Below are 13,358 nucleotides of genomic sequence, written 5' to 3'. Positions count from 1 at the left end.
CCTGTGGTGAAAGCTGTTTACATCTCTGTTTATCACATTTTAAGCTGTAAAGTGTGGTAGAGCTAAGATTTTGGTAAGTCTAGCCATAAGAGAAGCAATTCAGTGTGAGATGGTTGTTAAGGGACCATTCAATGCAAATTAGAAGTAATAAAAGCTCTGGTTTAAAAGGGCAGAGAATTAGGGCAAGGAAGGAAAATGACTGCCTACAGAGGACAGGGTTTTACAGAGACGAATGTGGGTGCTTGCTACATGGCTCTTCTTTCTGCTCTGTCCAGGAACAGAGAGCCAAGCAAGAGTGGGGACAGTGTGGGGTTGAGGAAGCCTGCAGTCACTTCTGGCAGGGTACAGGCTACCCTAGTCTCAGTTTGCCTTGGAATAAGTGCAAGTAGCTGCAGAAACTATGCTTGTTATCCAGAGTTGGCAGCCCAGCAATGCAAACTTCAGCATCAGCATGAAAGAGAAGAGAAAAACATCTTTGATAGTAAAATGGCAATTCCTGGGCCACAAACAACAGTACTGAAGACAGATAGAAAGTGCCCCAAATCTGAAGATCCCCCATAGGCATTGTAATGGGACAGTTTATTGATGAGGGAACAGCTAACATGCACTGATTGCCAGGTACATGGCTGTGCTAATAAGCACTCGCCTTGTGTCAACCCATTTAATTCTTTCTCTGTAACAAAGAAACTGAAACACAGATGGGTGAAGTCACTTGCCCAAAGTACTCAGTGAATAAGAGAAGGAGCCAAGATATGGGCCTCTGCTCCTAACTTCAAATCAAAAGAAGGATTTGGGTAGATGGTGTCCATCTTAAAACAGCTGTTTTACTAGCAAAATACATTTATTCAGGAATAGTAGAGGAATTGTGACAACCAAATTATGATCAATTCCTCATGATACTCAAGATGATGAAAGCTCAGAGAGGTGGATGGTGTGGTCAGGATCACATAGCAAGTTGGGGTTGTGGCAGGCAGAATAATGGCCCCCAAAGAGGTCCACATCCTAGTCCCCAGAATCTGTGAATATGTTCTCTTACATGGCACAAGGGATTTTTCAGATGTAGTTAAGGATTTTGAGTTGAGGAGATTAACCTAGAGTAACCACATGTGGTCACAGGGTCCCTGTAAGAGGGAGACAGGAAGGTCAGAATTAAAGAGGGAAATGTGACAACAGAAGCAGATGTCAGAGCCATTCAGCCATGAGCCAAGGAATGCAACTGACTTATAGAAACTGGAAAAGCAGGAAACAAATTCTCCCCTATAGCCTCCAGAGGGGATACAACGCTGTCAACACTTTGATTTTAGCCCTGTAAGACTTACACCAAACTTCTGATACCCAGAACTGAAAGACAGATTTGTGTTGTTCTAAGTCATTAATTGTGTAGTATTTTGTTATTCCACAAAACTGTAAGACTAGACTAGAAGCAGCAATAGAAAACTGGTGCAGGGGTAAAGCTGGCATCAAGTGCTCTCTCCTGACGTCTATTCCAGTGGCCTTCCTGCGTTAGCTCTGAGCTGGTCAGGAGGCGTGGTGAGTCCTTGAGCAGGTTGGAAGCCCCTGGCCTGGCACAAGTCCTGTGCTGAGACAGGTCTGGCAGGTGATGGAGGGTCTACAGGGTGAGGAAGCCTCTCTCCAAAGGGTGTGGCCCACTCCAGTGTGATGCAGACGAGGACAGCCACCAGAGTTTTGAGACTAGAATCCAGAATGTCAGTGCTCAGGAGTTAGGATATAATGCCTAAGTGGTCAGGGGACCATGGACTAGGGATCAAGATGCCCACTGAAGTGGGGCAGAACTTCTGCCCCTGAACAGTGCTCCTGGGCTGGAACCAGAGCAGAAATGAGTGGGGTGCATGGGTGGGAGGCTGGGCCTACAGAGATGCACAGGAGCCCCACAATGGTCCCTGGTACCAAACGCAGTGAGTGAGACCTGGGGATGATGAAGTGGTCGGCTCCGGGGCCCTCAGCTTGGGGCCAGGGGGAGGCTGGGTGACCTGAATCACTTTCTCTTCCAGGTCTCTTAAGACCTGAGGTGGGGCTGGTAGGGGAGGAGGGAGGAAATATCAATGAAGGCAGCTTCAAGAAGCTGAACAAGGCAGTTGAAATGGCGAGGAGGCTGACATTTCCCTCCATTTTCATAGACGAATTTAAGAGTCACAATATACAGGTAATGCAAAGTCCTGCTATCACTAGACTATGGCTGTAAAATAAGGTAACATTTCCTTTTAAATGCTCAAATTCCAGTAGCTCAGCAGCTCTCAGACTTGGCTGGAATCAACCTTAGCTTGACCTGGGGAGCTTTGAAGAATCCTAGGGCCTGGTACCACCCCCAACAGGTGGAGCCTGCGATCTAGGATTTGCAGAAGCCCTAGAGGGCCACTGTTAGCAGAAGGCCCACCAGTTCACTGCCTGTAGATTGGATCCATATCCTGCAACTGTGCCCAGGATCCCCCAGGGATTCGCTCACTTGGGCCTGGAGTAGGGCCATGATCTCTGGCACAGCCTCCTGGCCAGGGTACTAGGCCACTCCTCCGGGAACCTCCAGCCTCAGGAGATGGCGCTGTCCCTAGGACTGCGGGTTCTGAGTGTATGATAGGCTGTCTTGTAAGTTCCCACAGAGAAGCTGAGGTAGGACAGTCCTCCCAGGCCTTCCTGAGGCCCCAGGACAGTGAAGGGAAGCATGCCAAAGCACAACGGACAATCCCTGAGGATGAGGTGGCTCCCAGGGTGCACAGAGCCAAGCCTGTCTTTGAGACCCTCCCAGGACTTCCCACTGACCTCCCAGGAAGAGCCACCTCACCTCTGCCCAGGAGTGCTCTGGACATTACCCCTTATAGAGTGGACCCCACCTCCCTCTCTCATCCAGCTCTAAGACCTGACCTGAACCCCCAGTTCCAGCCCCAGGATTATCAGTAGTGGGAAGGTCCACTCTTCACAGGGAAACCATCCAGGGTGCCCCTTGTAGCCTCCAAAGACGTTAGGCCACAAATGTGGAATGTCAGCACTTTCAGGGTAACTCGGCTCTCATCAGTCTTGCTGAGCTGTAGTCTGTGGCACGGCCTTCTCTGCTGGTGGGGTGGAGGGAGACTATTCATGACTGTCTTGCTCACAGTCTGCACCTTCACTATGATCTCTGGAGAACAACCAACCAAATAGTGCAGACATTAATAGGCGACGGTTCACAGCCACAGCCAGCCTGACAATAGCCGTGTGTCTTCTTCCGAAGGTACAGACTCCGGGATGGGGCGCACCTTACAGAATTTTGAATATAAAGTGGTTATAAAAATGAATGAGAAAAAAAACCCACAACAAACCGCAAATTTTAAAATGCTGAAAAATACCTTAGCACAAAATCTAGGAAAATGACCTAATATTTTAATTAGTTAATAGCCTGACACATCTCTGCTTTTCTCCTTTTTTTGAAGTGAGAGGGTGTTTACTCCTAACATGTCTCTGCTTTTGCCTATTTTTTCTTTTGGCTTGATTGCCTACCATATTCTACAGAGAGAACAAAAAGATAATATTTTCTATTTGGCATAATTTTAAGTTAGCATAATTTCCTTCAGCCTGATGGATCAAAATTTACTTCATCTGGAACCATAGACTTCATCAGGACAAGATGTGTCAGAATATATTAAGATGGGATCTGACACATTGGGTTACATAAAATATGTGACTTCCATGGAGATGTACTCAATGTTGGGATTATTTTATAGCTTATGTCCCACAAACACAGAGATTCTGGTACATAGAATCTCTATCTAAAAATATTTTATCTAAAAAAGAGAAAAGACTACGGTGTATTTATAATTGTATAAGTTTCCTTATTAAGACTATTCCTGATAAGAGAGAGCATCCCTTCTGACTAGGGTTAATGAGAGCAGAATCCTCTGTTTACAATTTTGTACATCTGGGGATTTAAGGAGTTTTCCACAGACCGGCTACTGGTTCGTGCACTTCAAGTTTGCTTCTCCTCCTACCCACAAACTTCTGTGGCTGAGTGCCTCCAGATGTGTTCATGTTACAAGCAGACTGTGGGTGTTTCATCCTCATGGCCAGAGGCTGGTAGGAGCGTTGCTGGAGGACATTCCTCCACCAGGACAGTTGGCAAGGACTCATCCGCACATGGAAGTGATTGCTGACCATATAAATGAATCCCCCTAAACCCAAACCAAATGTGTCCCAGCTTTTTTCCTTTGCTGGATCTCCCAAATGCCGTGGCCACTCCACCATCTCCTGGCCTGAAAGAGGGTGCGACACAGAGGACTTTTGGATAGACATGGGCAGTGGTCTTACTCAGCGATGGTTAAAATACCTTCTAGGAATTTTACATATGACCATGTTTCCAGGGGCTGCAAATTGACCTGGCAAGAGAGGGACCCCGTGTACAGCACCGTGTGCACCATCCTCCAACTCTTCACCCTTCTAGGGGTGGGCTGACCTGCAGACCTGAGGAAGTGGGGACTTGTACCCCACTTTGAGTAACAAAAAGGCCATTTAGAACGTTTTTCCTACTACAGGGCACACTGCCTCAAAACTCAAGCCTCTACCATTTGGGAGGCAGGAAACTACTTGAAACTTTGATTTTAAGTTTTTCTAGTATCTATTTATTAAGAGATAATTTTTTGATCCAGAAGTAGACACTTCCTTTTTTATATCTTCAAGGAAACCTTGTTGATATTTTAGTTAGCTGGTGTCAGTCACAAAATTCATGTTTTGCAAACTAGAATCCGCAAGTTCTTGATGATAATTTAAAATGTTATGCTGAGTACAGTGGTACAGGTGTTCTGGAAAAGTCTGGCTGTTTCTTATAAAACTAAACATAATTTCCATAAAAGTCAGCACTCTGACTCAGACTTTTCATCCCAGAGAAATGAAAATTTATGTTCACATAAAAACCTGTACACAGATGTTCACAGCAGCTTTATTCAAAATAGCCAAAAGTTTGAAACAACCCAGATGGCCTTCAGCAGGTGAATGGTTAAACAAACTGTGATATGTCATACCATGGAACACTACTCAGTAACAAAAAAGAACAAATTATCGATACACACTCGCTTTGGATTGATCTTAAGGGAATTACACTGAGTACTACAGCCAATCCTTAAATGTTACCAGGGCTTGGGGGCTTGGGGACAGCACAGGATGATGTATGTGGTTACAAAAGGGTAGCTCTAAGGATCCTTGTCGTGATGAGATTGGTCTAAATCTTGACTGTAGGGGTAGAAATTATACCACATGGGGTAAAAATGCATAGAACTAACTATACACAAAAATAACCAGAAATGAGTACATGTTAAATTGCTGAGATCAGATTCACATTGGTGCATTATCGATGTCAATGCCCTCGTTGTGATATTACTATAGTTTTTGAAAATGTTACCATTGGGGAAACTGGATGAGGGATACACAGGATATCTGTATTTTATCTTATAACTGCATATGAATTTATAGTTATCTCAAAGTGAGAAGTTCAACTTATAAAACAGTTATATAGTAATAAAAAGACAAGTACCAGTATAGTCTGGATGCTCTGCGTGATGCCTTGAGAGCCTTATGACCTAGTCCCCTGTGGGCCATCAGTGCTTTCTTTGGAACAAATATTGATTGCCACTTTGCACCAGTAACAACCTCTAAGCAGGAACAGAGTCCAGAACAAGCCTTTCCAATGAGCACACCAGGTGTCAGGCATGTGGTATGAGCCAAGGAAGATCTTGCAAGGCAGGACTGAGAAAAATTCTCATGGATCCCAGTATTGGTTTTATTATAATGCTACTTAAATACATATGAGCTCATATACAGCTACATAGCCAAAAACAAATTTCTAACTGAATGTAACAAAAATCTACAAAACCAGTAAAATTCAAATTAGTGTCATTAATTTAATGCCGTGAATAATGAGAGTGTGCTGAAATGAAATCACTGATCACAAAGTAGAGATTATTTTCACACTGCTACAGAGTTTGCCTTTTATCCTCATTCAGAACTGGAATTTCTTTACTTACAACTTGGACTTTCTAGGGAGCCAGGGAGCAAGTAGGAAAAGGCCTCAAACATTCTAGAATAAATGCAGAAAGGAACTCTAGTTCTCTACCTTAATAACATGCATCTTACTCAAACATAGCCTTAACTGGCTTGGTTAGCTAGTTTCCCAGCCTTTGCAAATTGGGCAGGGAGATGGCTTCCGCAGCTATGCCTTCACGAAATGACTACATCTGTCAGTCATGCTGAGACTGGGAAGTTATGAAAAGCAGATACAGAAACTAAATATTATAGCAATTGAGAGGAAAAGGCACAGAGCTTCTGAGAAAACTATCGTATAACTGCATAGCATAGTAATAATGTTCACAATAATGACCCTGAAGAGTAAATGAAAGGTTGAATTAGGGTGAGAATCTCATGTTTAGGAAGACTGGGCAGTCCCAGCTGGACCCTTAGGTGTTCTTGAGTTTTGGTCTTTGAATAAGCACACTTCAGTTGTCTCCAAACCTGTGTATTTGTGGGCACTCCCTCTCCGCAGAGAGAAGAGAAGACTGGCTGTACGTGTGTGTGTGTATCTGTGTGTGTGTGTGTCTGGGCGTGGGTTTTGGGATGGGGGAAGGGAGGCTGAATTCTATGACATTCAGAACAAATGGCTTCACACATGATTAATCATGCCCCCACCAACCTGGCACTCAGGGCTGCTGATAATCACCCCCCATTTCAGGATATTGAGGCACATTTGACCTTCTGAGCTTTCATCTTCCCACCTCTTCATCCCTCTTATGACAGATAATTATGGCTGAGTATGTGCATCAACAGGAAAGCAGACCTCTTATCTTCATGTTAGGCACTTAAAGGAGCATTTTAAGACAAATTATTAATAACTGCTTGAGAAAATAATATCAGCAAAAGCTTCTGAGATACTGAATTGTTTAATTGTGACCATGAAAGAAAAAAGGCCATTTCCACAATAAGTAGAGGAACTTTTATGAAGTAATAAAATATCAATATATCCAACAACTATTTATTGCATGCCCTCAATATTCAAGATATCTTATTAAGGACCATAGGGCATACAAAGCCATACATGATTCAGTTTCTGATCTAATGGCATTTACCACCTGGGAGAACAAAAAAGATTTATTGTTTAAAAGATCTATAATATAAAGAACTGTCAAAAATGTAGTTCAGTCTTAGTATTTGAAGAGGTGAGAAGTGGGGGTGTCTGATGAGAAGAGATCCCCGAATTGCCCCTGGGAGAATGGGCAGAAATGGGGAAGGGCATGCCTGGTGGAGGGGATGGTGTGGGTAAAGTTCTGAGGTAGGAAAGCTCAGAAGCCATGAGTTTCTCTGGACTATGAAATACTGAGGAAGGAGTAGCTGGAGATGGGCAGAAACCCAACAGTAAAGAATATTTTTAAATGCCAGGCCAAGGAGTTCAGCTTTATTCTTTGGGAAGTGGAGTGACTAACAGGAGGCATGAGGAGGGACAATTGGGAGGAATTAGAATGGCCTCCGACTAGGAAGCCAGAGCAGGGGTCTGGGTAGAAGTCCTAGAGAGGGAAGAGGAAATTTTTAAGTAGTTCCAGGGAGTCTGGCAGGGCTATGTCAAGTGACGTCTGCAGGAAAGTGAGCCTCATTTTTGATCAGTAGATGGCAGGACAGAAGACAGCAAAGTGATAAGGCTGTATGGGTTATAGCATAAGGGGAACCCAGCCTCAAGACATTTTTTACCAGGAAGTGTTCTTCAATTTCAGTGTTTTAACATTAATCTACTAAATCCCATCTGCAGGTTGACTTTTTGCAATTTTGAACTGATCTCATAATCATCTGGTTTCATGAGATGTGCCTTGAATCTCCCCAGAAGGTAACCCACACCTGGCAGTGAGTCCACTAGAGGTGGTCAAGTTCCTTGTCGTATGCTTAGAGTGTGCCCTGTATGTGTACCCTGTATGTGCACAGCAAATACAGAAGTTTATAACCATGGTTTCTATGAAAGGCCTTGCTCAAGTCAGACCTTTATTTATTGGTTTGTTTAATCAGCTGAGTATGCTGAATTCTGCTAAGTGCAAGGAGCCAGCCCACCTTTGTGGCTGCCAGTCACAGTGACCTTCCCCTTCCCTTGGGGACATGTGTGGTGCATCCTTGTTTTGCCTTACTAGCAGGTTCTTCCTGCTGGAGGTGGAGGGAGTAGAGGTTTGCCTGCCAGGGGGAATCTAGATTGGCCATAAGTGAGGAGCAGACTGAGTCACCTCTCTAGGGAGTTGGGGAGTAAGCCATCATGTCACCTCTAAAAGTCACCATGAAGGAAACAGCATTGCTTGTGCACATGGCAGCTACAGTTGCTACTACATGTGGGGCTTTCTATCTGTGTTCATGCTGTGAGCCAAGTTCTTCATGACCTCACAGCTTGTCCCCCAACAGCCATCTGTAAATGTAGCCTATCACCCCCATTCTAAAAATGGAGAAACTTGTTTTCACAAGGACTGTGTCATGTTCTTCAGGCTATACAGCTTGTAAACTCAATCTGAAACCAGAACATTCTGGCTGCAAAGCTTAGGCTCTGGCTCAGCCCATTCACTTAACCTCTCTGTCCCTCTGGATACGAAATAGGATTGCATTTGGCTACAGATAACAGAACCTGACCACCATGGGCTGGAAAGGTGTGGGGTTCATTGCCTTATTTCCAGTGGCAGAGGGCCAGGTACACACTAGAGGCTCAATAAATGTTTGTTAATGAATACAAGAAGAAATGATTTCCTTAAATAATAATTCTGATACCTTGCCTCCGTAGAACACTTTATGGTTCGTGCTCACTCCCATTGCAGGGGTAACGGAGAGGACCCTATGCTGCTCTACCTGTGAAGACTACTCTGTGCAGATGCCGGGACAGGTTTTAATATCCCCATTTTGCAGAGGAAGAAAGGAAGGCTTAGAAACTTTAAAGTAACTTGTCTGAAGTCCAGAGTAGGGGCACCACAGTGTAGAATTCATAGGCCTTTTTTCAGAGTTGGAGGTCAGAACCGCCTCTCCATCGCTCTGCCTTGTCCTCTAAATAGCAGTGTAGAAGCTGAGGTGGTCTTTCTTTTCTCATTAGCATTCTTTCCAAAATAGGGGTAGAGATTTTACCAGTTGGCCTGTTCTGTTAAATGCCATCAACCAGTGGCTCCCACCTTTTGCTCCCCAGTGGCCTGCCGTCCTGCTTGGGAAAGCATGTGTGAGCTGTGTGTTCTGGAGGCAAGGGGTGAAAACAGATTAGGTTCTCTAATATGAGAATAATATAAAAGAAATTTATGGTGCCCCAGAGGGAGAAAATTACAAATGGATGAAAGGTGATTATTTAATGTAGAGGCTCTTTTTTAGAGTATAAAAATAAATAGAAAATAGAGTACAAAAATAATCTGCAGCAAATGGAAGGCAAATGGGCCTGCTTTACTGGTGCCATTTTTAACATTTCCTGCTCTGTTCCTATCCAGCAGCTGTTCAGGCTTTTGCTTATATACCGGTCTTCAGGAGGTTTCTAGAGCTCCCAGTGAAGGAGGGGAACCTCTGGCCCTGTCTTTCCTCCCCTTACTTCTGCAGGTCTTGTCCTCATCACCTCCCTCAAGGCTGTCTCTGGTTATTCCTGCAGTCAGTCCCTGGCCAGGCATGGCCGGGGTGGGCAATGGCTGTGGCCGTGGCCCTCCGTGCTCCCACCACCCAATCAGCCATGCTAGGGCAGACTGTTTCCCTGGCCTGGGGCACACTGTGGGCAGCCCCTGTGAGGGGCAATGAGGGGCTGGGGAGCCTGTCTCCCAGGAAAGCCAGGCTTTTGCTGACACTCACATGCCAGGGTCTTTCCACTCTCTTTTCCCCTCCCAAATTCCAAGAAAATTGTTATGGGCTCACCCTACAGAGGGACACATGCACCCCAGCAGCACAGCTTGGGGTGAGGTTCTGCCCACTGCCCTCTTACTGCATACCTCAGTCTTCCCTGCTTGTACTGTCCTAGCCCTGCCTAGTGCGGAAGCTGCCAGAATGCTCTGTGCAGCCCCTTTCTGCCTTGAAATCCTGCTGCACTGGATGCCACAGCCACTGGCTGTTCCATAAGCAAATGCTTCTCTTGTTTTGCTGAGTCTTACCCTTCATTGTTCTTGAGGAGGCCCCTGACCCTGTGCCTACAATGGTCTCCGACTGCTACCGATACTCTTGACTTAACCAAAACATCTTTTCTCCTTTGCCCTGGGCCTGTTGCCCTCACTGTGTGCTGGTTTCCTTGTTCCCCTCTCTGCCAGGTGAGGCTCTGTGAGCTTTGAGTTTTGCTCTGAGCTTTTCTTTCTGATTCCCGTTCTTTCTTCACTCTGACCTCTTGTTTACACAAACAAGCCCGGCAGCCCCGTCTCAGTGTGGGCATGGAGGAGACAGTTGTTCCCTTTAGGACCATGAGGGGTGGGCTTGGGGGCAGAAAGGCCCAGGCAGCAAGGGAGGACAGGAGGCTTGTCTTGTCCTCATTTTCCTACAGCATGGCTCCCTCTCCACTGTTCAGGCCTCTCCTGGTCCCCTCCTGCCTTGGACTCACCTTTCAACCTGGCTGGGCCTGGGGATTTCTGGCTGGGCTCCACCTCCTCTTGGGAAACACCACCCATGACCTCTCCTGCCCCTCTGCTCTTCCAGCTGAGCCCCCTATGTGGGCCAGGCTTCTGAACACACAGCACCCAGACAGTGTGTCATGGGGCAGGAGGGCTCCCGTGGGCTGAGGCTTTGACTCTGCCTAGCCTGTACTTCAGGTGCTGGCTCCTGGGGACCAGATCTCCTAGCATCACACAAGAGGGCAGGGCATGCACGCAGCTGCTCTGGGTCTGTTTCTGGCGTTTGCTCCCCATGGCCTCCTCCTCTGCTGCCCTCTGGCCAGGGCTGGAGTTTGAGTCTCCCTGACGTTGCATTGCCACAGGGCCTTCTCCTAAGTGTTCTGACTGCCTCAGCATCCCTTAGTTTCTCAGAATACACTGCAGGGTGCCACACATGTTCACAGAGTGACAATAAACACTGGGATATCTCCATTTTCTTAAAACAGAACTCAGTAATACAAACCCTCTTTTGCTGTTTTTCAAAGGCAATGCCATCATGTGTAGAATTTCAGTTTCTTTTGAGTTTAGTCAGAATGATTCAGGGCTCTGAGCCTGGCTGCTTGGGGACACAGATGATCAGGTGTCTGGACTTTCTAACTAGAGGTACTGGGAAATGGGGGCTTCTCCCACTGCTGGGTGGCTTGGTGACAAGTTCCCCCTTCTCAGAGGTCCTGTCTTGGGCCCTGTGTTAAGAACTCAACAAAGTCTTAAAAACGGAATAATCTCCAGAAGGAACAAGACAGAAAATCTCAGAGATCCCTAAAAAGCTCATGCATGAGTTAGAGCACTGACGCACCTCCTCCAGGAGCTTGTGGAGGGCAAGATCAGGGCAGTCAGCACTTCTTGGAGGAGGTGAGCAGAGAGGAGAGTGACTTTTCACAGTAGGCACGGTGTCAGGAAAGGAGCCCATCACCTCTTTTAGCCATGGGGACCAGCATTCTGTTCTGTGAAGTTTAATGCAATCTGTTGCATACAAGGGAACAGAAAAAAAGACACTAACCCTGTCCATCTCTACTGCCATCCACTGATTTTTTTCTCAGTCCTGCAATACTGATGCAATGTGCTCTTTCTGCCTCCCTCTCTCCTTCCTTGTGGCAGATATCATGTGGCCTGTGCCCTGTCTTCCTTCAGACTTTCTCAGGTCACCTTCTTGCAACGTTTTCCACAGCACCACTCCTGCTCTGCACTCCTTAACCCCCTTGTCCTGCTTTATTTTTCTCCGAAGCACTTCTCCCCTTCCATCATATTATTTGCCTCATTATTCATATATTATCTGTCTGTCTCCGCTAGAATGTGACCTTTATAAGGATGGGGATCTTTGTTTGCCTTGCTTCTGTGGTATCCTCAGTGTCTAAAAGAATGCAGGCTATAGGAGCTACTGTGGAAATATTCCTTGAATGAATGCATGAATGTAACAAGAATCCTGGAGGTAGCAGGTCAAGGCTGGTATGTGCCCACTGAGGATGCAGTTTCCTTCATGCCCACAAGATGTCTTCTAGGCAGCACATCCATGTTCTGGGCAGGAAGAAGGTGAAGACCAAAGGCCAAAGAGCACATGCCTACTTGTGTCTGCCCTCATGACCACAGAAAGGAATCAGATCCTTCATGGTTAGAGCTACCGCACAGGCCCCCAGTTGCAAGGGATACTGGGACATAGCCACTGGGAACCCATTAGGGTCTGCGGAGAGGGAGAGACTGAGAAGGGAAAGTATGACAACGAGGAGTCCCTGACTGTCATGTGTCCTCCCTGGCTTCCCCAGAACCCAACATGGTCCCTGGCAAGGATCATCTGGCTTGTGAAAGGAAACTGGGAAATGTGTGCCTCCAACGCACTCCACACAGTCAGACACAAAGGCAAGGATTCAGATCACCTGGAAAGAACTGTGGTAAATCTTTTAGATAATTTAGTTAGGAGAAGGGATTTTTCCCCCTTTGAAACTGTCAATTTTCAGTTTCTATACAAATGTGGATATTGTTATCCCTCCTATTTCTACTTTGTAATTCTGTGGAATTCTTTTTGTCTTTCACTGGTAGAAAAATGTCTAATCGGTGCTCAATGCCTCCAGCTTTCTAGAAAGATGAGTCCAGCAAAAATGATGGGCTTGCTTTATTGGAGACGAATTGGGAGGGCATTGCTCCTGCTTCCTCCAGCAGTGCGGACGCCTGACACTCACAGAGAGGTTAGCCCGTGGGGAATCTGGAAGGGAAGTTTCAAAAGGTCACCTTTGGAGGAATTGAAGTTGGACAGTCTTTTGATTTGGAAACTACCTCATTTTATTTTGTAAGAAAAACCAGAAATGGTTCACCAAAAAGAAGCCACATAAAAATGATATGTAGGAGTTTTTGAATTAAAAATAAGCCATAAATAAGTAATAAATCCTTCACAGGCCCATTGGAAATGTATAGCAATAATGTTGTGTTTACTGCCTTACTCCCAAACTTCAGATATTTATTATAATTCAGGGCAATGCATTGTACCAGTTTGGCGTTTATAAAATTCTCATCACAGTATTAGGGTAAGAACCCATTTCCTAGGAAGTATTGTAATAAATTGTAATTAGGGGCTTGTAAACAGGCATAACTCATTGTTTGAAGGAAAAGACATGTGGACAGCTGAGTATTTGTGTGCACATCTGCTCTCTGAGCATTTCCATCAGGCTCGGTGGCTCACCTGGAGCTCATGGCACCCCAGCTGCGGGCAGGGCTCTGCGCCGGGGGCTCTAGGCCGCCCCTTACCGAGGCCGCTTGTTTTCCCCTCTGCTGTCGCCCATG

At 45.8% G+C, this 13,358-nt stretch overlaps 1 long non-coding RNA gene across 2 annotated transcripts in view; it reads left to right on the top strand.

Moving 5' to 3' along the window:
• The window catches only part of LOC118972269 (uncharacterized), a 169,281-nt gene that overhangs the window by 21,781 nt on the left and 134,142 nt on the right, over positions 1–13,358 (top strand). The window lies entirely within an intron of this gene.

The sequence above is a fragment of the Manis javanica genome, chromosome 9, assembly GCF_040802235.1.
Source record: "Manis javanica isolate MJ-LG chromosome 9, MJ_LKY, whole genome shotgun sequence".
Lineage (NCBI taxonomy): Eukaryota > Metazoa > Chordata > Mammalia > Pholidota > Manidae > Manis > Manis javanica.
Note: the sequence above shows the minus strand (reverse complement) of the source record. Positions and strands in the feature narration are given on the sequence as shown.